At 38.1% G+C, this 25,961-nt stretch overlaps 1 protein-coding gene across 3 annotated transcripts in view; it reads right to left on the bottom strand.

Moving 5' to 3' along the window:
• ARHGAP24 (Rho GTPase activating protein 24) overlaps nt 1-25,961 on the bottom strand; it is a 757,722-nt gene that overhangs the window by 220,026 nt on the left and 511,735 nt on the right. Inside the window, exon 1 of one of the 3 annotated variants that reach the window (XM_059375226.1) lies at nt 632-852. The exons of the other annotated variants lie outside the window; for them this stretch is intronic. The gene's annotated coding sequence lies outside the window, so the exon portion shown is untranslated. Of the gene's footprint in view, nt 1-631; nt 853-25,961 lie in introns of those variants that run through there. 3 annotated transcript variants of the gene reach the window in all.

Here is a 25,961-nt window from a genome sequence, read left to right as displayed (position 1 = left end):
AAAGGCTTGTCAGAATATTTTTAAATAAGTAGAAATGAAGGGAAGGAGTGGTTAAAATGAATAATTAATGATAGAAGTAGATTATAGGTAAAATCCTAATTCAAAATTATGTGTTTTCCAGGTCAGATCCACCAAACTGTGATGAGGTCCGTGAGCCTTTCTTGAGTCAGTTTAAAGTGCCTGGAGCTGCTCTGTCTTGGTCCTCCTGATTGGCTCTATACTGGTTCTATACTTCCAGTCGAAGATGAATTAACCTATCCCTCCCCCTCAGTCAAGAGCATTCTGCACATTCCGCAATATTACAGCCTATCTTTCTTTATCCAACATGAACAACAAAACATAAAACCACCCATGACAAGATACAAAAAAGGACAAAGATAAACTAAGCTTCAAAATAAAATAACAACAACGACCATTAGATTCCTGAGAACAAAACAAAACAAAACCAAATCCTAGTAGCTTCAAATATCAACAGCCACAAAACAGTACAGCAAAGAAGCTAAGGTACTTTAAAGAGCGTGTTTTCTCTCAGAAAAGAGGCAAGGAGTGGGGAAAGGTCAAAGGACCGCGGAATACTTGTGCCCCAAGCAAACAAACCCTGAAGGAGATTTCAGTGAGTAAAAAACAGTACCTTATAAGTAACTGGTCTTGTCTACTCACAGCTGTTTCCAGTGCCGACTCTTGTTTAACTGTCTACTGCGTTCAGTTTAAAGTTAATTCTGTTGGCAAAAAAGTACAGAGCTTGTCTGGAAAATGCTGTTTGGACATAAACCATTCCTTTCAAAGCTGTAGTAGCTATATTTAAGTTTTCTTGTAGAGAGGGATATAAACCTTTCCTGTAGCTAATTTTCTTCCTCCTCCCGCCCCTCAGACTTAGTCAGTGTCCTCCTATCCCATATATTGAAGAAAGAGACAGAGAGGGGAGGAAGGAAAAAAAAAAAGAAAGAACCAGGAAATATACCTTAAATAATGTAGTAGTTGAGCATTTGGAAAAAGAGGGGAAAAAAAAAAAAAGAAGAAGAAGAACCATAGAAAGAGTATCAGGATCTTAAATATAATTTAGCCCAATGCCCTAATTTTTTAGATCAGGAAACTGACACTCAAAGAAAATATGACTTGTACAAGATCATTCACATAGCTAATTAATGCTGCAGCTAAGAATAGTTACCAGGTTTCACAACTGCCAATTCAATGCTCTTGCTACTACTCTAGTATACCCAAAGGAAATGGTTTACCTTGAATAATACCCACAGGAGTTGGCAGGGAACAGTAACACAACTACAATGTGAGAACCATCTGTTCTCAGAGAGAACATCTCATTCCACTTTAAAATCCTCAATACTGTAAGATTCTCTATAATGCCCAATTTCTTGAAGATTTAGGAAACACCTTACTGTTTGTTGATTTTGCATAATATTTTATGTCTCAGGATGCTGACATACTTTAGTCCTTATAGAGGACTATAAGGGATGATGCTATGACAGGTGTTACTCTTTAATATTTCTTTTTTAAGAAAAGATTTTATTTACTTATTTACTTGAGAGAGAGTGAGAAAGAGAGTACACGTGCAGGGCGGGGAGGGAGACAGGAGAGAGGGAGAAATAGACTCCACACTGAGCAGGGAGCCTGGGGCTCAATCCCAGAAACCTGGGAATCTGACCTGAGCTGATTACAGTCACTTAACTGACCGAGCCACCCAGGCGCCCCTCATATTTCTACCCAGTATCAGTGGTATTGAACTAGAAACACAATACTATCACCACAGATCCCTACTTCCAGTTTGTCGATATTTTTTTAGCCATACATGCAAATTTATTCTTGTTATTATTAATTACATATTTTGTTAAATAAGAGAAGCAGCACAATAATTTTTACTCGATATCTTTCACATAACATTTCCTACTTATATATAAAGAAACTATTTTTCTCTAACTGAAGGAATGATATTCTTATTATAATATATTTTTAAGTTTTCCTCTCTATAATGTATTGATTGATTCATTTATTCATTCATGTCCTTATTTAGCAAATATTAATTGAACATTAATATAGTTTCCTTCCCTTGTGGAATATGGTGACAAGCAATAACTTTTATAGATAAGTGTATAGTTGTCAAATAAAATCTAAGGGCTTACTTAGGAAGTAAGGCCAATTTTCCATAACTATCTTTTTATCCATTCTCATATTATAAGCATGTGCCCCAAATTTATTTACATTCTCTCCATTGAGTTGCCCACTCTCAACAACAACCATCCTCCATCCTAGGGTCAGATACGTCAAAATATGAAATGGCCCAGGTGGAAATTGCTCTGGGCACTATTCATCTTTCTGTTGGATCTGACTCCCTAAACTACTAAAATCTAAATTACAAACTACAATTTAAAGACACAATTTGGCAAATGCTCAGACCACCCCAAACCCATTTTAAATTGTGACACACTGTTTAGCGCAGAAATTCAGTTTTTTTTATATTGCCCATCTACATTTAAAATGATATCATATCTACTCTGACCCTGGTCTTTGGAAGAAAATAGTGCAATGTGATTAAATAGTTATAAAAGTATATTTTTAAAGTGATATGTGGTTTTTGAAACGTGTTTTCCAAAATGTTGAGTAATTAATAGGTACTGTATCAATTTTCCAACAATGACAAATAAGCAGCTGATTCAAAATACGTAATAGTTGAGAAAGAAATCTTGTAAACCATACTTTATACTTTTTTACACAATGGCAGGATCCTCATCTCCTTCCAATCTCAATTAATTTTGTCTGACTGAGCTCTGTGCAAATATAAGTCCCAAAGTCATCAACATCTACATTTATATATAGCACTGATACCTCAAGTCTGATTAAAATTTGACACTCTGATACATATGACTGGGGTTTTACTTTCTCTTTTACTTCTTAAACTTTTAATTTAAACATTTTGCCTTTTGTCTGTGAGAAGGAACAGGAAGGAAATCTTAATAAGCCTTGAAAGAGAAGTAGGCTGTGAGGAGAGAGACACAGAGATTTAGATGGAATGAGTCAGGATGATTCAGGGCTCTGGACTGGACTCAGGAAGGAAGGTGTAAAGAGGAGTCACATACAAGCAGGTTGTTTGGAACAGAAGTGGGCTGAGCCACAGACAACAGATTATAGGTATTAAATGCAAGAACCAAAGTCTCTCAAAATAGGTTCAGCAAAGAGGGAACTAGCAATTTTGGTGACCAGTGCCAGCAACAGGAAATTGGTCCTTGAACGGACTTTGTAATTCATGACACGGTTTGTTTCTCCCCATTGGAAGGGAAGCATGTGCTGTCAATATGAGAATTCGAACACAATCTAAAATAACACAGTGACATACAAACATTTAAAAAAAAATTGTTCCTCTATTTTTAGGTCCCTTGGACATACTCCAGGTTGCCCTACTCTGGGCATGCTCTGGATCTGAGAATCCTAGCATAGTTTAGTGGGGACTAGTTACTGTGTTATGAAGCCTGGATATGTAGAGTTGAATTTCACTGATGGGAGAGGTACTTACAGCAGAGGTGAAATCCGGGGCAGACTATATTAACACAGGCAAGACAGTTGGAGTTCTCTTGACTCTGAGATCTCCTCTTAGTTTTCAGGTTTACAGTAACACTAGAGGAAGACTTTTCCTAAGGAATCCCAGAGAGCGCTTTTGTGATAGCAGCTACTGGATTATAATATTCTGTGCTCGGGAGGAGATATCACACGTGGACATTTTTAATAGTCTCAGGGAACCACACACATAAAAACCTTAAGCACCAACTCTCTTCAGTTCAAGCTCACGCTTACTTTGTTGCCTGTCTCCTCTCAAAAGCCATTCTCCTCGCAGCAGCCAGGGCCCGTTATACGGTCTGATAGCTACCCATAATTCCTCCGCTTCACACCTTCCAGTGGTTTCCCATCACCCCATTCCATGGCTTCTAATGGTTTCCTATCATTCTCTTGCTTTACCCCTGCAATGGTTTCCCACTGTTTGCAGACTAAGTCCAAATGCCTGACGATGGCTTCTGAGGCCTCACGTAATTTCACCCCTGTTTATCTTTCCTGTTCCCTAACCTGTTGTTCCTGTTGTTCCATCTGTTTAGGATGTTGCCCCTTGATCTTTGAGGGACTACCATTTAATGAGACTGCAAGGGGGCGCCTGGGTGGCTCAGTGGGTTAAGCTGCTGCCTTCAGCTCAGGTCGTGATCTCAGGGTCCTGGAATCGAGTCCCTCATCGGGCTCTCTGCTCGGCAGGAAGCCTGCTTCTTCCTCTCTCTCTCTCTGCCTGCCTCTCTGCCTGCATGTGGTCTCTCTCTGTCAAATAAATAAATAAAAATATTAAAAAAAAAAAAGACTCATTTCAAATGCTTCTTCCCAAGAAAAAAGATTTCCTGATCACTAGCTGATCATCTCCCCCGACCCTTACATACGCATACTCTCTGCCCCGTTTTTCTATTTTAATTGTTCTTCATAGCACTTACTACTCTCTGAAATTATCTTGGGTGCCTTTTGTATTTATTCATTCACTTAATTCGTCAGTTTAATTATGTTTACAGTATCTCTTTGAGAATGAGTTTTATAAATCAGAAATGTGTTGGAAGTTATAGATAAGATCAGAAACATAATATTTAGGTTTTTTAAACCACATTATCACCAGTATTCAGAACAGTGTCTCCTATGTAGGTATTTAACCAATATTTCTTGAGTGAATGAATTATATTTGTTGCCTGGGTTACTACTCTTCAGTCAACAAACGTCCAACAGAAGTCCACGAGCATGAAGGCAAGGACTAATCTACTTCTGCAATTGACTGAACTCTTCAAGTCTCCCTGAGGCTCAAGCAGCTAGGCATTTGCAGGAAATAAGGAAAGAGCCCCTGCTGGGCTCTAGGAGGCTGCATCTAGGCATGGTGCCTCGAAACCCTTGAATTTTGTTAACACAAAGTCCAGCATATATCCTTGAGCTGCTAGGAGGTCCTAAGAGCTTCCGGACATCTCCTCCATTTCCTGAACTCGATAGTCGTGGCCCTTATTGGAATAGCAGATATCCTAAAGCTAATTCTATCCTTTCCAGGTGGTTTCAAGAAACTGCTCTCAGTTGCCAACTCTTCAGAAGCAGGAGCTAAATCCTTGCATTCGCAGGATGTTTTCTAAATGAAAAAAGGGACAGACTAAATAATTTTAGAGAAGTGAGCTCACAGATAATTTAATCTTCCATCTCGGTTCTCCTCCACGCTGACTCAGAGCTCTCCAGCGAGCTGTAAATTAGATTTCCTCTCCCGTCTCAGGTCCTACTGCTTCCTAATGACCTGTTCTCGTGAGTCAGCCTCTCTGGGTCCTATGGCTCACGCACATTGTGGGATAATATGACTGCCTTAGTAGACTCCAGGTCCCATGGTATCAGGAAGGTGGCTGGTGTGATGGCGGCCACAAAAAGTTGTTTGTTTGGAAAAAAATGACACACCCCCCTACCCCCGCATACCACTGCAGCTGCCCTACCTCCCCCCCAGGACACACCTAGGTAGAAGAAAACTCTTGTCTGAACACTACTGCAGCTTGATAGCAAACAACATCATTTAAAACCATTTTTGAAAGAAATGTCCTTTTCCTATGGTACTGATTGCATGTTAATCTAAATTCATAGATGGCATTTGGTGAGTCAGTGAATCCAAGCTACAGATATTTAGTGATTGCCTTCCATGGACAAGGCTCCGTGTCAGGTAGTGAGGTTTGTGTAATTATTCCTTTTTATCTCAAGGGATACTAATTCTTTATCTAGAATACAAATTTCTCTAGGAAAAGAAGGTAAAATTTCTTCTTTCCTCCCCCTTTTCTTTCTTTCTTTCCTTCCTTCAATTTACTGAAAGCCAGATTTATTGAGTCCAAATAACATGCTGTGTTTGGGTATAAAGAAAAAGACAAAATTCAATGTCAGGAGGCTAACCTTTTGGAAGTGAGAGAAATTTATGGACTATTGGTGGAGATAAGCACAGCATTACCAGAAAGCACATCAAAGCAGTGTGGAATCAAGATGGGAAGTGAGCAAAGAAGGCTTTTTTGAGAGGATGAAACCTACATTCTGAATGCAGGAGAGGGAGAGGATTAACATTCCAGGCAGGAGATAGGGCACACTTGGGTCACTTCAAGAATTTCTATAGAGCTGGAATGTGGAATGAAAGACATAGACTAATAGATGAAATATGCAGAAGGAAATATAGGCAAAAGGCTCAGGAATTTGTTTTTTATCCTGAAGGCAATGGGGGAGCTACTGAAAATTTTTAAACAGTGGATACTTTGTTTTAATAATGCTAAGTAGAGAAAGAATTTAGGGAGAGGTGACTTGAAGGACTAGACTACTTAGGACGTTGTTTCTTTATTCAAGTAAGACATTGTGATGGTCTGCAATTAGGCCGTAGGGACAGAGAGACCCAAAAGAGAGGCACCAAAAGATAATTTACATTTTCTCACAGGTAGGAAGAGGTGAGTAAGCCAAATTCACTTCCAAAACCGCTATAAAATCATTAGAGAAAAGTGTATCCAGTATTAGAACTGCATGAAAACTCTAATGAGATCTTATATAAGTAAGTTCTCCCCATTCACAGATGAGGAAATGGAAGGCTCAAACTTGAGTGATAGCAACATTTGATCTCATGTCCATCTGACGACAAAACCCATATTCTCTACACTAAATTGCCTGGCCCTTTGAGGAGATCATACATTTTGGACACTTCTTAAACTCAGACTTAAAGAAGTTGTTTGGAATATAATTTGGCAGTACCTTAAGAGGTTCCCATGCAAGACTATTCAGGTTTTCCAGGTATGAGCATGTTCTAATTTGAGATCCAACACACAAACAATTGGATTTGTGCTGTTTCTATGGAACAACACATTTAGCGACCCTGCAAAGCACAAATCCTCATCAAATTCCTTTTGATTATTTATTTTTAAGCCTGGAAGATTTATTCACACTCTATACGAGGATGGCCAGGTGAAACCAAAATGGAAGTGGAGTTGACATACTCTAGTTCAATCAAGTCAAATACTGAGTTTTGAGTAGAACGGTGTTTGAAAGATAAATCAGTTTCAATGAATCTTGGAAGGCAGAAGGTACAGTTCTTAAGACACTGGAAACAGGAAGGGGCAGATGTAGCTCAAGCAGGAGAAAATGCTGAAATTTGCCTTAAAGTTGCAGGAGAAAAGTTCCTTCTCTAGCATATTTTACATGGACTGTGGGTAGGATAACTATACAATTTAGTACCCAAACCTTGAATCTTGAGAGTAAAAGGAGACACTAATATTAATTACAACAGGATAGCAGATAATCATCAGGACTCTTACAGGCAAACATGGATGTACATCACCTTACCTAGAGGCTGACATTAAACCTGATCTTCAGGTGACGGTAATATCAAGAATGAGGTCATAGGTTTTAAAGTGAGGCAAGATAAGCAAAGTCAAGAATTCTTACACAACTTGGACAAGGTGTTTGATAGATACACAACAGCCAAATCAACTGAATTATTTGAGATATATTAATTAATTTAGTTCCATAGTTTATTAGAAAATGATACATAAAGATGAAAAATAACTCTTCATTATAAGATAGTCACAGATAACAGGTATATAGTGTTTAGTCTCCTATATAATGTATTCACATAAATATTTTCCATAAAATATAAATATATTGGTATACATGGGTGCTCCTACCTATTTTGGTTATTTAAAAATAAGTACAGACTTTATTTTTTGATCAGGGAGTCAATATTAAGAAGCACCAAACTGAATCAAATCTCAGTGTACTCTCCCACCAATTCCTGAATTCTTTCCAGAGTTGAGGACATTCTTCCTTATATGGCAAGATTCCTTCGTAGGCTAGATAAAGGGAAGGATAGGCATAGCATGGGAAACAAACATTCCCAGGGAGAGACAGGAGATACCAGGCAAAATTAATTAGGATTCCAACCTTAGTTCTGTCATCAACTAGCTGTGTGACCTTGGACAGAACACTTGACTCTACCCAGCCCTGGGTTTCTCCCATATAAAATGAGAGGATTTAGAAAGATTACCTTGGAAGTTCTTTCAGATATAAAATTCGGCTATTCTCTGAGATAATTATCTCCCATATGTTTTAAATTTGCTTAATGTTTACTTATCTGTGAGGTCTGGGAAGATAACTTTTGCATCATAAAGAAATTAAAACAGTCGGATATTGATGAAACAACTGTGATGGTAACAGTAATAATTTTTTTAAGACTCCCAAGAATATAAACATAGGCAGTGGGGAGATGTTTCATTTTTTAATGTATAATAGGAGGACTATTAAAATTTTCTTAGGAGAAAAGTCATCAGATATAAAATGCCAAACCACATTGTGCTTAATAATTTTTAAGTATTCAGCTAATTTGGGGTCCCAGAACACACAAAGGATCAAGCTTTCTAAATTTATACAAAAAAGGATTTCTTCTGGAAGTGTAATGTGACTGTCATTTATCACGAGGAAAGAATGAATACACACTTACTATATAAGACTGTTAGAAATGAATACAGGAGTTGCCTCTCTGTTCTGTAATCTTTGACAAGTCCCTAGGTACACAAGCATGATTCAGAAAATAATGAAAACAAATTGCCCATCAATCTTCTGCTTTTGGACCTCAAACTTTAATGTAACCAAATATAAGGAAGCCAAACAAAATTTTTCCCTTATATTATTTTTATGATTTTTCAATTCATAAAGTAATACCCTTCTTTATTTATAAAAAGCCACATGCAATAAAAAAAGTATGTAACATAAAATTTAAGATTCCTAGCCACTCAATTCTCTCTAATACTATTCTTTTTTTTTTTTTTTTTTAGATTTTATTTATTTATTTGACAGAGAGAGAGAGAACACAAGCAGGGGGAGCCACAATCAGAAGAAGAGAGAAAAGCAGACTCCCCGCTGAGCAGGGAGCCCAACATGGGACTCCATTCCAGGACCCCGGGATCATGACCTGAGCCAAAGGCAGACACTTAACAAACTGAGCCTCTAATACTATTCTTACGGATTAATTACTATCAACCATTCACTCTGCATCCATTCAGATGATCTCTCTCTTCACATACATGTATGTTTGCACACATACCTACACATGGACATCCACAAATCTGGTCTTGAAAAAAGAATGTTATCTTCCTTTACTCTAATACTTGGCAGTTATTAAGTTTGTTCATCTTTAGGCAAGCAAGCAAGTATAATAATAAATGTGTCTTCTTTTCCTGTCATAAAATCTCTCTCTTCCATCCTTAAGCCCTTGGACTTCTCTGTACAATTTATCAGGTGGCTAAGAAAAATAAGTGCAATATCTTATTGGCAGTCAAGATGCTTAGCAAGATGAGCATCTAATAAATGTTTACTGATTTGAATGAACGGATGAAGCACACCAAGTACCATAGTGGCACCAATGTGGGAGAAGCTGCCAGGAAATAACCACGTTTGAATTGACATTCCTAGTATCCATTCCTCTTTGTATCAGGTGTCAAGAATTGCTACCTTTGGGGCACCTGGGTGGCTCAGTGGGTTAAAGCCTCTGCCTTCGGCTCAGGTCGTGAAACCAGGGTCCTGGGATCGAGCCCTGCATCGGGCTCTCTGCTCAGCAGGGAGCCTGCTTCCTCCTCTCTTTCTGCCTGCCTCTCTGCCTACTGGTGATCTCTGTCTATCAAATAAATAAATAAAATCTTTAAAAAATAACCTTTATTTGTCTTTATTGATCTTGAAATTTTTTAGGAATACAAATAAATTATTTTTATAATGTGTCTCAGTTCCGATTTGCCTAATCTCTCCTCATGACTAGATATGAGTTGTGCAATTTTAGCAGAAATACCAAAGAAGTAATGTTGTGTCACACCTTCTCACTGCATCATATCTGGGGACATATGATGTCAGATTGCCCTGATATTAATAAAGATAACTCTGGTCTATTTTTTTTTTATCATACTCTCCTCCAGTACTGTTAGCATCCATACAATGTTCTAAGTTTTTCATTCCTTCTATTTTATTAGTTGGCATTCTATTGTAAGAAAGAGCTTTGCCTGTCACATCCATTTATTCATTTAAATTAATAAGTAATCTATGGATTTTAATTTATTAAATTGGTTTATTAAATTGGTTGACTATTTATTATGTAGTTTAATACTCAAGTTATTTCAAATTTGGCCAATGAGAACCTTTCAGGCTGGCTCCTCTGTCCTTTGGCTATGTCGCTGTCATTCTTCGAATACTTCTTATTTCCAGTGCAACAAGCTGTCCCAGCCTTTGCTATACTTTCCCTATCTCAGACTTAAATCTTTCTACTTGATTCATTTTAATGGAGCACGGTGAGAAACCAAGTGCTGAATATTCATGCCACTGCTTCCAGACCCTCTTACCAGGCAGGGCTAGGAAAAAAATATTTTTTAAATATGCACACACACATACACACAGATGCTATCTTTTACTTATTTATTTATTTAATCCTATATTTGGAGCCTTTACTATTTTTGGATTCTCAAGTTAAAACATATAGGAGATTCTCATTATTGTTCCTCCCATTTCCCCTCTTACCTTCTCTTACATTTTTATTATATATTAATACAAAATAATAAGAATAAAGTTATATCTGCTTTTTCTATAACTTTATCTTTACCAGCTGTTTAATCTTAGTCTTATAGTTAAACTAATACAATGTCACTGTGAGAATTTTATCACACATTCCCATTCTTGGGAATGGGAATTATTTATTTATTTATTTATTTTTGGTTTCACTAAGTTCACATTTAAACAATTTTTTTGAGAAGGCACAGGCAATGTATAATTGAGAATATCTTCTTATTGCTACTTACTTGGATACATTTTCCTATCCTCACAACTTCCAGTGTCTTCTGGCACTTAAAATTGCTGTGAAGAAGTCTGAGATACACCTGCTTTGTTTGGTTTTCCCTTCTATGTAACTTAATTTTATCATCTTCAGGCCAGCAGAATTTTTCCTTTTCCCTTGATGCTAGATAACAAACATAGGATCAAGTAGCCTATGGTTTGTTTGCTTGTTTGTTTGTTTTAAGATTTTATCTATTTATTTGAGAGAGAGAGAACACAAGCAGGAGGAAGAGAGAGAAGCAGGCTTCCTGATGAGCAGGAAACCTGACATGGGGGATTGATCCCAGACCCTGGGATCATGACCCGAGCCAAAGGGTGATGCTTAACTGACTGAGCCACCCAAGCATCCCCAGGTATGCTAGATTTTATGTCAATTTTATGTGCCCATTTAATCTGCAGATTCAGGTACTCCTTTTATTCTACTTTTTTTTTTCCATTATGCATTTAAATATTTTTCATAGTCTACTCATTGGGGTTTTTTTTTTTTTGCTTTTCAAGGTTTCCGATTATCTCCTTATTTGTCATCTTTTCACTGATTATTTTAATTTCCTGTCTCTCTTCTGCTTTCACCTCAATTTCAAGTACTTCTTTCCTTCATACCAGAGATCTCATCTACAGTTCTCTTGCTATCTTTCTTGATTCTAAGTTTTTATTCTAACTTATTTAGACTTATAAAGGTCTTTTTAAGTTCTCAGTTTGCCTCCTCAACTCAGAAGCATTTTTTTGAGTTTTTTATTATTCTGTCTTAGATTTCATCTATGGAATTCATGGCTTCTTTTGGTAATGCATTTTCTTTTATAGCATTGGGTACTTATGGAGGGGTTTAAATTTTACCTTGTCTTTATTCTATTGTTAATTTTTTTCAATCTTTATTTGTCATGCTATTCCATTGGTTTGCATCTTTCTTTTTTTGTTTTTAATTATTTTATTTTCTATTGTTATGATTTTACTATAACATATCTTTGTGGGTTGTCATGCCAATTCATTTCACTTTGCTCAGAGTTAACACAGCAGCCAGAGCAAAACAGTCTTTCTTCTCCCAGACTGTGAGGGTGAATCGCTTTGACACACTCCCCACCTGGTAAGAACACTGTTTATCTTTCCTTCAGAACAAAGATGATTCTTCAGGAGTTGGTACATTTCTTTGGCTGTACTCTCAGAGTATCTTAAGATTTTCAAGTTTAGAGCAATTCTTCTCCTCAACAGCTACCTCCAAAGGCCATATTATAAACAAATGTTAAAAATGTAAGCAGCATAGCATTACATATACAAACATGCACTGTGCTTTCCAGTTCACACAGCAGAGAAGCATTTGCCAGACAAAAACAATGATAATAGAATTTAACTCCTACCAAGAATGTCATAGTTTGGAAAGAGCCTCTTTTTTTCTCTGTAATCATATTTGGCATTTGCTTAAAAAATCAGCTAGAAATAATTTACCACTGCACTGAATAAAATATAATGCTGAAATCTGAAAACACTTTTTTTCCTCCCTTCTTGAGTAACTTGCTCCTCTATGGTGATTTATATGCCAAAAAGCAGTTATCATTTTTCTTCTCCCCCGCACCAGTTTACTCAGGTTGGTTTTGTTATCGTTGTTGTTGAGATGCTCTGTTCAAGTCTCTAGTGCTTTTGGTGTGTACAGATAAGCCTTCTCCCTCTTCCACAGGAATGCCAGACACTGTGCTATGGTCTCGGCACACGTAATAAAGGGGATGAAGCGTGTGCGTGTGTGTATATGTGTGTGCATCATGGCCACATAATACAGATATAACACACACACACACGCACACACACATTCTTAAAAAACCATATACCTATATGGAAATGGACAGTTGGAAGCAGTGTAACCTGAAGAAACATTTAAATTAATTCAAAAATCAGAACATTAAAGTATTATTACCTGGAGACTTGGTTGAGGAAGGCTAAAAACACTATTTAAAACTACTAACTCACATTAAAATTGTGAGAAAGTCTCTGTTTGATCTGAGAAACTGAAAAAGGCAAGTGGACTCCCTGTAGTTTGCTTCTCATAAGTTAGAGCTAATGAATGACACTCATGATTTCTTAAGCACTTGGCTTACGTGGAGAATTTTTTATTTCTTTTTAGTTAGGCTTTCATCCTGGGAGATTCTTCTTCTGTTTTTCACACACTGTGTTTCTTTGTTTGTGGTCCTTGGTTACGCAGAAACAAGTGCACATTCTGCTAGGAGACCCAGAACCTTAGCTTTGCTGTCCTCCCCAGGCTTAACAACACACAGGATTGCGTGGGGATCTACTTCCAAGTACAGGTCCTGATTCCGGCCCTGGGGTCGGGGTGAGGACCTGGGAAGTTGATTTTCTAACAAGTTCCCAGTTGAGCTGGTGGTCTGAGGGTTACCCTTGGAGCAGCAAGGACATGCACACTACTAATTTTGATAGAATAGTTCGTTTTAAGGACCTAGAGGTACTGCAGTGGCCAAGGAGTACGGAGTTCTTTCTCTTCTGTGTTAAATCGCATCCCAGACCTTGATGCAAGTACAATAGATTCCAAACTTGTCTTCCAGTATTTTTATTATTCTTTCATTTCTTATCTTCTTTTTTTCCTTTCTTGCTCCCTCCCTTCTTTCCTTTCTTCCCTCCTCCCATCACCCCTCTCTCTCTCTCTCTTTTTTTGGTCTCCATGATCTGCTCTGATTCTCACCCCCCCCATGTCTTTCTCCACTTCCTTCTATATATTAAAGGATAGCTGAATCACAATATCCAGGATTAGGAAATGAGGATCTTATTATGATGAATCTTCCCTTCAGGGCTTTAAGTATTTTGAATCTGCATTACCATTGTTGGTGTTATGTTAGGCTGAAAACAGATTGCAACGTACAGCAATCTAATTCAATAGTAGAGTGCAGCAAATCAACAGCTTTAGTGTTTGCGCAAACTATAATCTGTAATTCATAAAAATAGGGAAAAAAAAACAATTTATGGTGGCAAACAAACAAACAAACAAAATTCCATACTATTTGGTGTGGATTTATTTCTACTATGTTCTTGACTTTTCATTACCAAGGACCGTGCCGTACATGAGATTTCATGTTTTTTAAGAGTGGCCACTGATTTAAAAAAAGGGGGGGGGTACTTTTCTGTCTAAAAAAGCAGGTCTCTGTCTTTGAAACCTAAACTTGGATAAGTTTTCATGACGGATTTTCAATTTTTATGATGAACAACCATATCCATTCTTATGACCTATCCCCACTACCACCTATAGTTATTTTTTTAATTTTTGTCCCTCTGAAACTGCAAATACATAGTAATATTTTTACTTAATTATATTTTCTAAATATACCAGAAGCTTCCTCATAAAAAGAAAAAGCAGATATGCACAGTTCCTTACTTAAACTACTATTGTGGTCAGAGAGCTAAGGAAATACAGAAACACTTCTATGTGAGAATTTTGTTGACTCCTTTTTATACCTGAACCTTAGTAAATCTTTAACCCATTTTTTTTCTAGTACTTATTTGCTTAAACACTAATTACTCATTCTGAATCCATAAATAGCACTTATGTGCTCTGAACTTAGTCCACAAATTAATCAAAACAAAAACTTTATAATTCCACTCACAAATTCACAAGCATGTTCTAATACTCCACTTGCCACACAATCCCATTATACATCAAACACAGAATTATCCCCAATTCAGTCTCACCGAATTAGGTTGAAAAGCACCAGTTTTAAGCAATAGCTACTTTTCACTAAACTCTTCTTTTTCTAGAATGTGTAAGATATTTACCTTAAGAATTAACTTTCATTTAAACATTAGCCCAGGGAATTACAACCTAAGGTTCAATTCCTATGGGAAGTCATTCCTTAAAAGGCTAAACAAACATTTCATTTGTATTGCATGAAAGCAGATACAGATCAAACATTCAAAGGTAATCAGATATTTCGGCCAAGAGGCAAAAATCTCTAGGTCTTCCCTATGATACCACAGGTCTTTCACACGACAACAAATAAGTGTACCTCGTTTATTTAAACATAAACACAAGTAGAAGTAATAAAAGCTTCCTGAATTGGAAACTACGAATGAGGCTCTCTATAATGAGCGATCCTTCCGAAATACAGTAACAGAAAAGGGGATGGACTCTTGCCACACCGAAATTGCTAATATCAAACGCCTTAATCTTTGTGAGCATTCAGAAAGTGTTCTCTCAAACAGCTTTTTGTTCATGGAAACAGAAAATGTCCTTGGTTTCTCCTCTCTGTTAGCTGCTGGTACAAAACGATTACTTTGGTGGCTGGAGAAAAGGAGAGGGATGTCCCTCTTGTTTCTGTAAACAGCTCGACACTAACAAAATCTCAGATCTTGCTTCTCAATCAATACCCAGCTCCATGGTTAAAAAGAGTTGCATCACACCACCATTTCCGTCTGGTTAATGATATCAATAAAGGTTATCTCTCCCCAGAATGAAAAGGTCACTAATCAAATTGCAGTGACTCCATCACATTATTATTGCTTGGGAATGTGTCTCATTGATTGTTTAAGTATCCCTGCCTAGACTCTCCTCCCTTTTGATGGCTTGAGTATTGCAGGGGAGAATAACAATAAAATGTTGCCTCCTGAGAGCCCTCGCCCTACAGTAGTTAGAGAAGCAGATCTGTTTAGCCTATCTCTTCATGAAAATACATCTAAAATAAAGTATGAGGAGGTACAAATTTAAAAAAGGCTGGAGAAAAAGAAAATTCGGTGTAGAGATTTTTGGCAGTTTAAGAAAAAAAAAAGTGTCAATAAAATTTTCAGGAAACCATCATCGTTATTAGTCAACTCCATGGCAACTCCATGGCTTTCTGCATGACATACGATGCTGAATTCTATACTTTAAAAAAAAAAAATTGTAAATCTATTTCCTCATGGGTCTTAAAATTTATTAGAAGAGATAGAAAATAAACACCCAGGAAATAAAGTGTGATATATGCTCTGATACAAAAAATGTAGGATGCTGACTTTTGGCTTTTACATACAATGTTAATGTAGATATCAATCCTGTTCATCGCTGCTTTGGCATTTTGTAAAGACCTTTAGTGTGGAAGACTCTCGCTTTCTCATGCCTGGTAAGAAAGCTCAAATTTGTGATTGCTTAGATGGTAATTTATTCATGTACCATAGACTCCTATCTATTTTTCCTGTCAGCGGTATTTTAGGACAGCAAAAGAAAAGTACTGAACACACGCTTTCACTTTAAAGAAATAAAGGAACAAACCAAGAGTAAATGACTGACTAATCCTGGATCCTCCCTCTGCCCCTTGAAGACTCTGGGCTCCTCTCTGTTCTTGGCTTGGTAGTTAGATACAGGCCTCTCATCAGAGCCTGTTCCTCAGTTCCCACGCCCTGCCTGGTGGTGGTGGTCAGTGGACCCGGCTTAAGGGGCTCAGTTATTCCTGCAGCCCTTGGATGGATTTAAAGGCTTTTCTGTAAGTGGCCAAACTAATAGGTTTTATCACCTGGAAAGTACAAGAAACAGCTGTTTATGTAAGTGCCGCAGGCACCACAGTTAATCATTCTTGCAAATAATATTACAAGGGATGTAATTCTGGTTTGAGGCATGTGGTGTTTTTCCTAACATCAGAAAATAATGGCCTGACCCCGCAGCAGAATGTCAGTGATTTAACACAAACGAGTACTATACTGCAGACTTTTCAGAGCTATAAGTACACCAAATCACGCTCCTTGGAATACTGGCTTCCTCAAACTATAAAATCCCAGAATCGAACAGTGGTTCTATATTTCAAATAATGATATAATGTCTGCAAGATTAAAAATCGACACTTCAAAAATTTTTACTGAATTTTTTAAAAGATTTTATTTATTGAGAAAGAGAATGAGAGATAGCACTTGAGTGCGGGGAGAGGAGAGGGAGAAGCAGACTCCCTGCTGAGCAGGGGACAGCCCCGACCCAGCCCCCCATGCAGGGCACCATTCTGGGACTGTGGGATCATGACGTGAGCCAAAAACAAGACGCTTAACTGACTAAACCACCCAGGCACAACCAAAAATATTTTATTTTAGATATGAGTAGGAAAATCAGTCATCTGGTTTTAAATTTACTGATCTTCACAGTGACAATGATTAAACCAATGATACGAAGTCAATCTCCGTTCTAGGCACATAGGAATACTTTGCCTAAGTGTAAAAGGTAATCTCTTCCCTCTCCTTCGATGGGCCCGCTGTTGGCAGAGCTTCTGGCTCTAAAGGAAGCAGGGAAGCCCACGTGGTAAAGTGTAGGCTTTGGGGATCAGACAGAGCTAGACCGATCCCAGCTCATCTAGTCGCAGGTTACATGACACTTGGCATTTTGTTTTCACCTTTTGGCTCCCCTCACTTTTCTACTTTGTAAAATAGACATAATAATCTACCCCACAGATTTGTTTGCAAGAATAATTCAGATAAAATATGCAAAATACTTAAGCATTGTTATCTTTACAAAAACCAGAGCTTGATTAATCACAATATTTGTTAGTGTATGTTAATCAAGCTTGGTACAGAGAAAGTTGAGAAAAGTGGAAGGCTGGCAGCAAGGCATCGTGTTTTCTCTTCCAGATGTTTCTTTTGACCACCTTCTGTTCTTTCCTTCTTTCTCTCATAGAAAGAGTACCATGATGTTCTGGACAGGACACAAATGCCTAGAGTCAAATATGATGCATAGACATAACCGCATACGATAGTTTTTATATAAAAATAGGCTCAAATTTCACAATGACATTGACACTGCTCCATATCGTGACTTGATATTTGACACTATTTTGAGCAAATCATCCTTTCTTAAATGGTGATCCCTATTCACCCATAACCAGACGACATTTCAAATGGGAAACTGAGCTAAACAGAATACCGAAAGATGTGTCCACCGATGGGGGATATTTATACTCACTAGCAACACAATTTTACCATGGCCACTGGCCAGTTGGCTCGGTTCTTGCAAAGACAATATAAAGGCTCTGAGACATAAACAGGAACTCTGGGGAAGAAACAAAATAGCACTGTTGATCATAATACAGCCGTTACTATGGACTCAGTCTTTCCTCCTGCTACAAACACCTTAAATTCATTTGACGGGTTACTGAATGTTAACGGTCTTCGGAGAAAAAGAAGAGCCAGCATCCGGCAGGTTCAAATTTTGGCAACGTCAGAGTGAGAGGCCACCCCTGCTGCCTGTTTTTGTGGGTGTCTTCTGCTTCTGACACTATCACCTTCATTTCTTCTCACAGAGAGAACTCATGCCATCTCGGTGAGGCATATTTTTTGCCTGATCTGATACTCTTACCCATTTCTCATACCATATGCACTCTTTGTGTGACCCATGCTTGGGGACCACATTGTTTTTCTCTTCCTTTGAAAATATCTGCTGTCAGTCTACTCAGGTTTCCAATTTTAATTTCCACTGGTTTCCTTTTAAACTCCCTTCTCTCAGTTTCATGTGTCCCCTTCTTTTGATGGCAACTTCCAGCTTGGAGGAACAGAGAAGAGAATTCCCTCATATAAACAACGGGTAATGAAGATGGCTCCCTCCCAGGGTGGATGTGGGTGATTGCTGACGAGGTTGGTGTTGGGCTGATGAGATTGAAGAGGAGGACATTCTCAGCTACTCAGAAGTGTCACTACCTGGTGAGACTAAAGAAATGTCATCGAGAGGCTTAAAGAATTACCTCCAGGACTACCTTAGCAGCGCTGATAAGATTTGGGTGCATATTTCTTAAACTTTGTCCAAAGCATGGAATAACAAGAGAATCAGATTAAAAGGAATTCCAGCTCTCTCTGAGCTGTCTGTGATCTGAAGCCCTATTCCAGGAGATAATTTCAGCTTCCACACCACCATGAAAGAATGAGAATTTCTCCCTCCAAAAGTAATCAGACTAATGTTTTCCTCATTACCATGTCTTCATTTTTCCTGTTGACAGTGCACTGCCTACAGAGATCTCATTACCATTGTTTTCATTTTTGTTTTAAATTATTGATAAGCTGCAGTCATACCAATCCATGACTGAAACCAGGCAGAGTCAGGGAGCTGAGAAATATTTTTCAGAGAGCAACTGGAACATAAGATATGCATCTGTCAAAACCAGAAGGCAGAAAATGTACATAAGACATCGTCGGGCTGTTCAATTTTGGGAACTACTTGGGGCAAGTCAGATCTCTTCGGAGTACAATTTGTAAGACTCCCTAATGCGATGGGTCTTGAACTCTTCTAAGCTCCGTCCTTCTTGGCTCCAGGACCTTCTGTTCTTCCTGCATCTCATTACGAGAGCAATTATCGTCCAAACAATATCATATGGCAATGATTTAATTGGCTTCAAATCTTGCTCCAAAGGTAAGTGTCACAGGCATTTGGTCCTATTCCCTGTTTTTCCTGTTTGGAAGCAGATTACTCAAATAGCAAAACGGAAATGTCATTCCTGTTGCCATATGGAGAGCTCAATGCTACAGTTAAAGAAAAACTCAAAGAGAAAATTCCAAGTCTCTTAGAACTGCCTGTAAGACCCCATTACAATATAAAAGAAAAGTTCTTTTATATGTATGAAACATTTACTAGTAAGAAGTAGAAAACCAAAATTCGTAAGTTGGTCAGTCATAAAATATTTTCAAAACTTTGATATATAATGCCACAGAGATCTCAGGTTAATTAGCTCATCGTGAGTACAGGATACTTTTCCCTCAGTATTACGGAATATTAAACTAAAGCAATCCTGAATCACTTAAATTTGACTTGATTTCAGTTATCCCAAGGTTTAAATTCATTTATTGTTATTTGGGATTAAAATCTGAAGTCTCCTCATTGAAATAAACTTATGATAATTAATTTAACAAATAAATTGAATTAAACATGTTAGCATATAATCAGTAAACCCATTTTTTTTTTTTCCCCCAGAAGAAACGAAGAAGAAAACTTTCTTTTCCTTCAGCTAAATGAAGCCCAGGCCCACAGCTATCTGTAATACTTTGGAATTCTCATTTTCCTCTTGGCTTTACCTCTTTATTGTCTCTATGTGCTTGAGCCTTCACAATGGAAGTGGACTGTCTTTGGCCACATCCCAAGTGATCCACGATTGTAACACACAGTTTTGAAGACAAAGCTCCTTCCTCATTCCAAGAATTGAGAAAGCACATTTTAGAAGTTTCCTGTTAGTAACCAACTTCTTCCCTCGGTCTCATTTATCCCTTCCTCCCACTGTCACTGCCAGTGTCCCACTGCCCACAGGTTTGCTTCCTTCACTCTGGACAATCTCATCCCCTTCCTAACATGCCTTTGCCTTGTCTTTCCCCAGGCACTGCAGATAGAGAAAGTGTCCTCAACTACAATTCTGTTCGTGGCAGATACCTGCCCAAATGACAACAGAATTAACGTCACATTTCTTAACATTTTGCATCAAGCCTGTTACAAGCTGGGTTCGACCTCTATACCGGTATCACAGCCATCAGCAGTCTCTCTTTGTTGGCCAAGTAGGTATTGGTTAGTTATTCTGCTCCTTTCTTCTAGAGTGTTATTTGCAGTTCTTTGTTTATAAAAATCCTACCTTTATTTTGAGAACCTGCCCAAATGCCATTGTCTCCATCAAATCTTCCCTGAGTACTTTCTCCCCCTTGTTCCCATTCCCCCAACATTTGGTTATATCTTTTCTCGATAGTCCTTATTAAATTCTTCCTCCTAAAATGTTAGTATATAATTATCAACTGACCCTGTGCGATTGTAATGCAAAGTGTCCCCAGATGACACAGAGAAAAATTGAGATTGGGATCAACATTTTCCCAATAATATTCAGGTTAAAAGCAAGCTGGTATGTTCTCTTTATCCTCATTGAACAGCTGACAGTGAAATTTGGGGACTGATGTGCAGTTTCTTCTGTTAATTGTGAACTAAGTGGTACAGTTCAGTCCATCCCTTGGGATATCTCGAGAGGAGCTTGCTAACAATAAAAAGGATAGTAAGTGTCTATATCCAAGCCTCACTAGCAAAATTATAGCAACTTCTGTACCCTAATCCCCTCCTTTTCTTAGAAGGGCCCTGGGGTGGCTCATGCATCATGTTCCCTGATAGCCCTTAATGTTTTTCTCTTCCTCAGACTGTGGTCTCTGCACTTCATGCTCACTGTGGTGCCGATGACTGGAATCACCTTGCCCTTTTGTCTTCCACTTGTCCTTGCCACCTTCTGCAATGTTGTTCCTCCTCATGACATCACATACAATCACTCCCCTCATCCACCTGCTCAGTTCCCTCCCTCCCTCCCTCGCATGTGCCTCATGCCCTGAGATCCTCAGCTCCCCAATCACAGCACAGAACTGCCAAACAAGATGTTGACGACCTTGCCCAAATATCCTCAGAGGACTGCACTGGAGGGGAGTACGAGTGATCCATCCTTCCTGAAGCACACCGCTCAACTGGAGCAGGGGACTTGGGCTCTTTATCCGCTGTTGGGGAATACCTTCACACCTGGCATCCCATGTCTCCATGTCACCCCAGGTTACTAGAGAGCCCTAGTCATTGTCCTTTAGGTCTCACTGCTGGACTTGGGTCCTCCTCCCTCAACACCCACTCATCTGTGGCTTGATTCTCAGCATGGACACAGAATAGGCCCCTTGAGGGAACCACGTTCTCCTGTCCCCAGGTTCGTAGAGGATGATGTCTTGGAGCTGATAGACTTGTGCATTATAATAGGCTGGTTATGTTTTTCTTTTACTGGAGGTTTTGTGAAACAATCACACTCATACGAATAGGTGACTGGTAAGATACTATTTTTTAACAGAAGTAACAATGAATTCATTTTAAAAAAAAATGGTTAGGATATTTTTTTTTTCCAAAGCATGGAAAAAAATGCAGCAAATGCCTCAAGAATTGGTTCCGCTGACCCCTTGCTGCCCTCTAGTGAGTGTCTGGCGTATCCCCCTAGGCTTCCAATCAAGATGAAGGTAAACCTGAAGGAGAGAGGTAGCCCCACCCAAATGTGCTATAGTGGATCCTACTCCAGGCTCAGAAAGGTCATCTGGCCTCCAGAGAAGAGCTGGATTCCAGGAACCTTGTGCTCCTCTGCTCAGACGACAAACAAACAAGAAAACACACAAAAATAACCTTGGAGCAAAGTTAAGATTGCTCAAGGCCCCAGTAATATCCTGAAATGAACTTATTTTTGCATCACCACTATGGACTTAGGGCAAGTTCAACTACTGAGGGATTCCTTCTATCCCAGTCTTAATTCAAACCCCTTGGCCACCAAAGTGTCTGGGAACCAGACTGCAATTCAGTAGGCAGGTAGTAAGTCCTGGAGGTCAGCAAAATACAGCCAGCTGTGGAAAATAAAATGCCCTGCAAGATCAAGCAAGCAAATGAACAGAAGGTGGCCAAGGGGCTGGAACTGTCTTAGGTATGATTGATGAGAATCTTTCTCTCCAAACACTGTAAAGACATCCTGGACTCTAAAGCTATTGAAGTCACGGAAAAGTTGCAAGTCACCGAAGAAAGAGAAGATGCTAAGAAAAGAGCTTGTTCCATACCTAGAAATATTTGTACAAGCCCTTCCGCCTTCATTTTTACTGCAAAACTCTGATTCTTATAATTTTTGGAAATGAGGAACTAGGCTCTATGAGTCCTTTTCCAATGAATAAAGTGAATAGTAGTTACTAATACCCAAAATTAGATTAAAAAAGTCTTGAAATTTCAACATTGTGAAGTCAGGCATAAAATTTTAAAGGTTTTTTTTTTTTTTATTGTTCAGTTAGCCAGCATATAGTACACCATTAGTTTTTGATGTAGTGTGCAACAATTCTTTAGTTGTATATAATACCACATGCCCTCCTTAATACCCATCACCTGGTTAAAGTTTTAATTTTAGAAGGTAAGTTAGGTATGGATCATAATGTTCAATTCCTAAAAATACATCTTTTTCAATTAAACATATAGAATAGCTTAAAAACTTGCAATTATTTTGTATAGGACTTTTAGTTTAATCATTTCATTCATTAACTTACTAAGAAATAACTCCAGGGGTATGGATATATAGTATCATCTGTTGGGTACTGTCATCTCAAACAGCATGCATGCCTTAGTGTCTTAGCTTCTGCTTAAAGGGGCTATGAACAGTGCTCCCCTTAGTGCTAACCAGTCATAACTGACAGACAAAAATGGAAGCTTCCCAGAGCACTGGGTGCCCCGTACTATTGGTCAGCAGCTGAAGTAGTGATGACACATGAAGGAATATATTCACTTTCCCATTAAACTAAGGAAGAAAACATACTACTCAATCATTGAAGAATTCATGGTTGTGAAACCAACATGTTGGTGTTATTATTTCATTTGCTAAAACGTTCAATACCACACAAGCTTTGGCATGTCTACATTCTAATGTCTGACATCAGCTACACTTAGAAATGTATTGCACTGAGATAAGGAATGACCGTCTGCTGCACAATCAACTTTCACCCACTAAGTTTAAAGGCTCTTATACCAGGTAAGCAAGTAAGTTAGCATAAAGGGAGTATTGTCTCCATAAGTAAGCTGAGATGGTAAACCAGAAAGAAGAAATGTTTTATTTTATTATTCTTTTTTTAAAGGATTTTAAATGGTTTCCATTTAGATCATAAAGTCATTAAGATGTCAGAAAATGATATGCTTCAAATACCTATCTTTTGTTCAGTTTCCCATTCCTTTTGATGCTATTAGTTTGAAATAAGTCTGTACCATTATTTCTTACACTAGTGCAACTTAGAACCACGATCTATATTCACCCTTTTTCTTTAAATATTTTATTTATTTATTTGACAGAGAGAGAGTGCACACAAGCACAAGGATGGGGAATGGCAGGCAGAGGGAGAGAGAGAAGCAAACTCCCTGCTCAGCAGGGAGCCTGAGGTGGGACTGGATCCTAGGACCCGGGGTCATGACCTGAGCAGGCAGATGCCCACCTGACTGAGCCACCCAGGTGCCCCTTATTTTATGATTCTAAGAAAAATGCAAAACAATCTCACAGAAAACTGCAGTGGGAGAATCACCTCTTAGTGTTTTTCTGCCCAAATTTATGTCACACTTTCCTTTATTCATTTGTTCAGGACCTGTATAGTGTTCATGACTCAAATACAGAATCTTTGTCTTCAAAAGGCATATGGAACTTAAAACAGAAGCAATCCACATCAAGGCCTTGCAACTGAATAGTGTTTTGTAACTATAAACCCCCTTCATGGGAAGTACATAGAACAGGAATAACCACCTCAATTTCACAGACTTGTGAACAGAGGAACAAAAAATTAAGTGACTTGCTCAGTGTCACATGATTCAAAAATGTTTGAACCAGGACTAAATTCAGTTCTTCTACTCTAAGTTCAGGGCCCTTTCTAGTATTTCTGGCTGCTTTCAGTAGTTAGCAGATTTTAAAGCCTTTTACTAATTTTTCTTTCTCATCCTTCTAAATTCTCAAGAGGCAAACCTAGACATTACTTGCTCACAAGAACTGAAAAGTGAATGTCTACCCAACTATGAAGTATTAAATTTGTTACTAATTAACAGAATTTAGAGTGGGACATTTAAAACTGACCTATATAATTATGTTTGTGTGTGTGTGTGTATATATATATACACATATATACATGTATATATATATATATATATATATATATATATATATATATATATCCTTAGAGGACTTTTTCAATCTGAGCCTTTCTAGAGAATATGATGAGACTTTAAGTACCACTAAAGTTGTTCTGATAAGGCTAATACATAAGGAAAATCTGATGTTTAAGATTGATGGAAGTTATAATTCAAAAGTTAAAATTAAGTGGAAGACATTGCTTAATAAGAAAGATATTGTGAAATAAGCATATTTCTAGGAAAACTATTGCTTGTTCAGAAGAATGACTGCTGATCTAAAATAAGCCAGGAAAGGGAACATTTCTCTTTTCAAAACCAATTTAAAAGACAAGTACTTGAGGAAGCCATCAGTTAGTATATAAAGGGTTATGTGTGAGACCCACAATTTGCTCTATTGAAATGTTGGCTTCCAAATATTATTCCAAAATGTACTGACTCAAAGGCTAGGATGACACCCTGACATTAAGAGAAAGGTTTCTTAGCTCTCTTTCCTTGCTTCAGAAAAGACAGGTCTTACAACAATTTGGTTTGTGCATGAGGCCCCATGAAATGACTACCTTACTACCTGCAAACTATAAGCATATATTTAAGCCCGGCTAACAATACCTCGTTCAAGTCCTGTGGAAAATAGAGACCTTTGTAATGGTACCAAGCCTCCTATGACCATAAACCAGAAAAAAAAAAAAAAAAGAAAGAAAAGAAAAGAAAAGAAAAAGAAAAAGAAGAAAACAAAACAAAACAAAAGCCTACAACTATCAGAATATGTTCCTACAATTAGAGCATCTCTATTCGACTCAAATCTGTGTTTTTCATTCATATAACAAATAACCCACAAAGATGGGGCTTGATAGGTGCTGTGTCCTTGAGAAAAAAAAAAAAAAAACCACAACAGTGTCCTTCATTTTATAAAGGGCTTTCTAGTCAGTTTAAGAATAGCTCAAAAAAGACACAGTCTTCGGCCTCTCTACCAGTAACAAGGACATGTCAGAATATACCTTATTCTGTGCATTCTCTCATCCACTTATACCCACTTTTCCTAAATCAAGCATCTACCAAATAACTGCAAAAGTTCAGTCCCTAATTCTGAAAAGAATATTTTAATCATTGTTGCCAAAATTTACACCATCTTATCCACAGCAATACAAATCCTCTATAATCCCAAAATTCTAGTAATGTTTTGTGGCAAATATCTACTGGCAGATCGATATTGAGACTCATGAGCCAAAGCTAACAATGCTTTAGGGCCTCCTTGTGCTAGGTGAGCTATCAGACATGTTACATATATTTTCTTAACTAACACACAAGAAACACTTGTTTTAGTGAGAGTTACTGACCCCATTTTACAGAAAAGTGATGCTCAGAGAAATGAAGCACTTTGCTCGCAGAATAAAGATACGGAGTGCCAGTGGACAGTTTCAGACTTGGAAGGCAGCTATGCTCACCACTATACCACCAATGCGGAAAGTTTCGA

This window comes from Mustela nigripes, chromosome 1 (genome assembly GCF_022355385.1).
Source record: "Mustela nigripes isolate SB6536 chromosome 1, MUSNIG.SB6536, whole genome shotgun sequence".
Taxonomy (NCBI): Eukaryota; Metazoa; Chordata; class Mammalia; order Carnivora; family Mustelidae; genus Mustela; species Mustela nigripes.
This window is presented reverse-complemented; position numbering and strand designations above follow the sequence as displayed.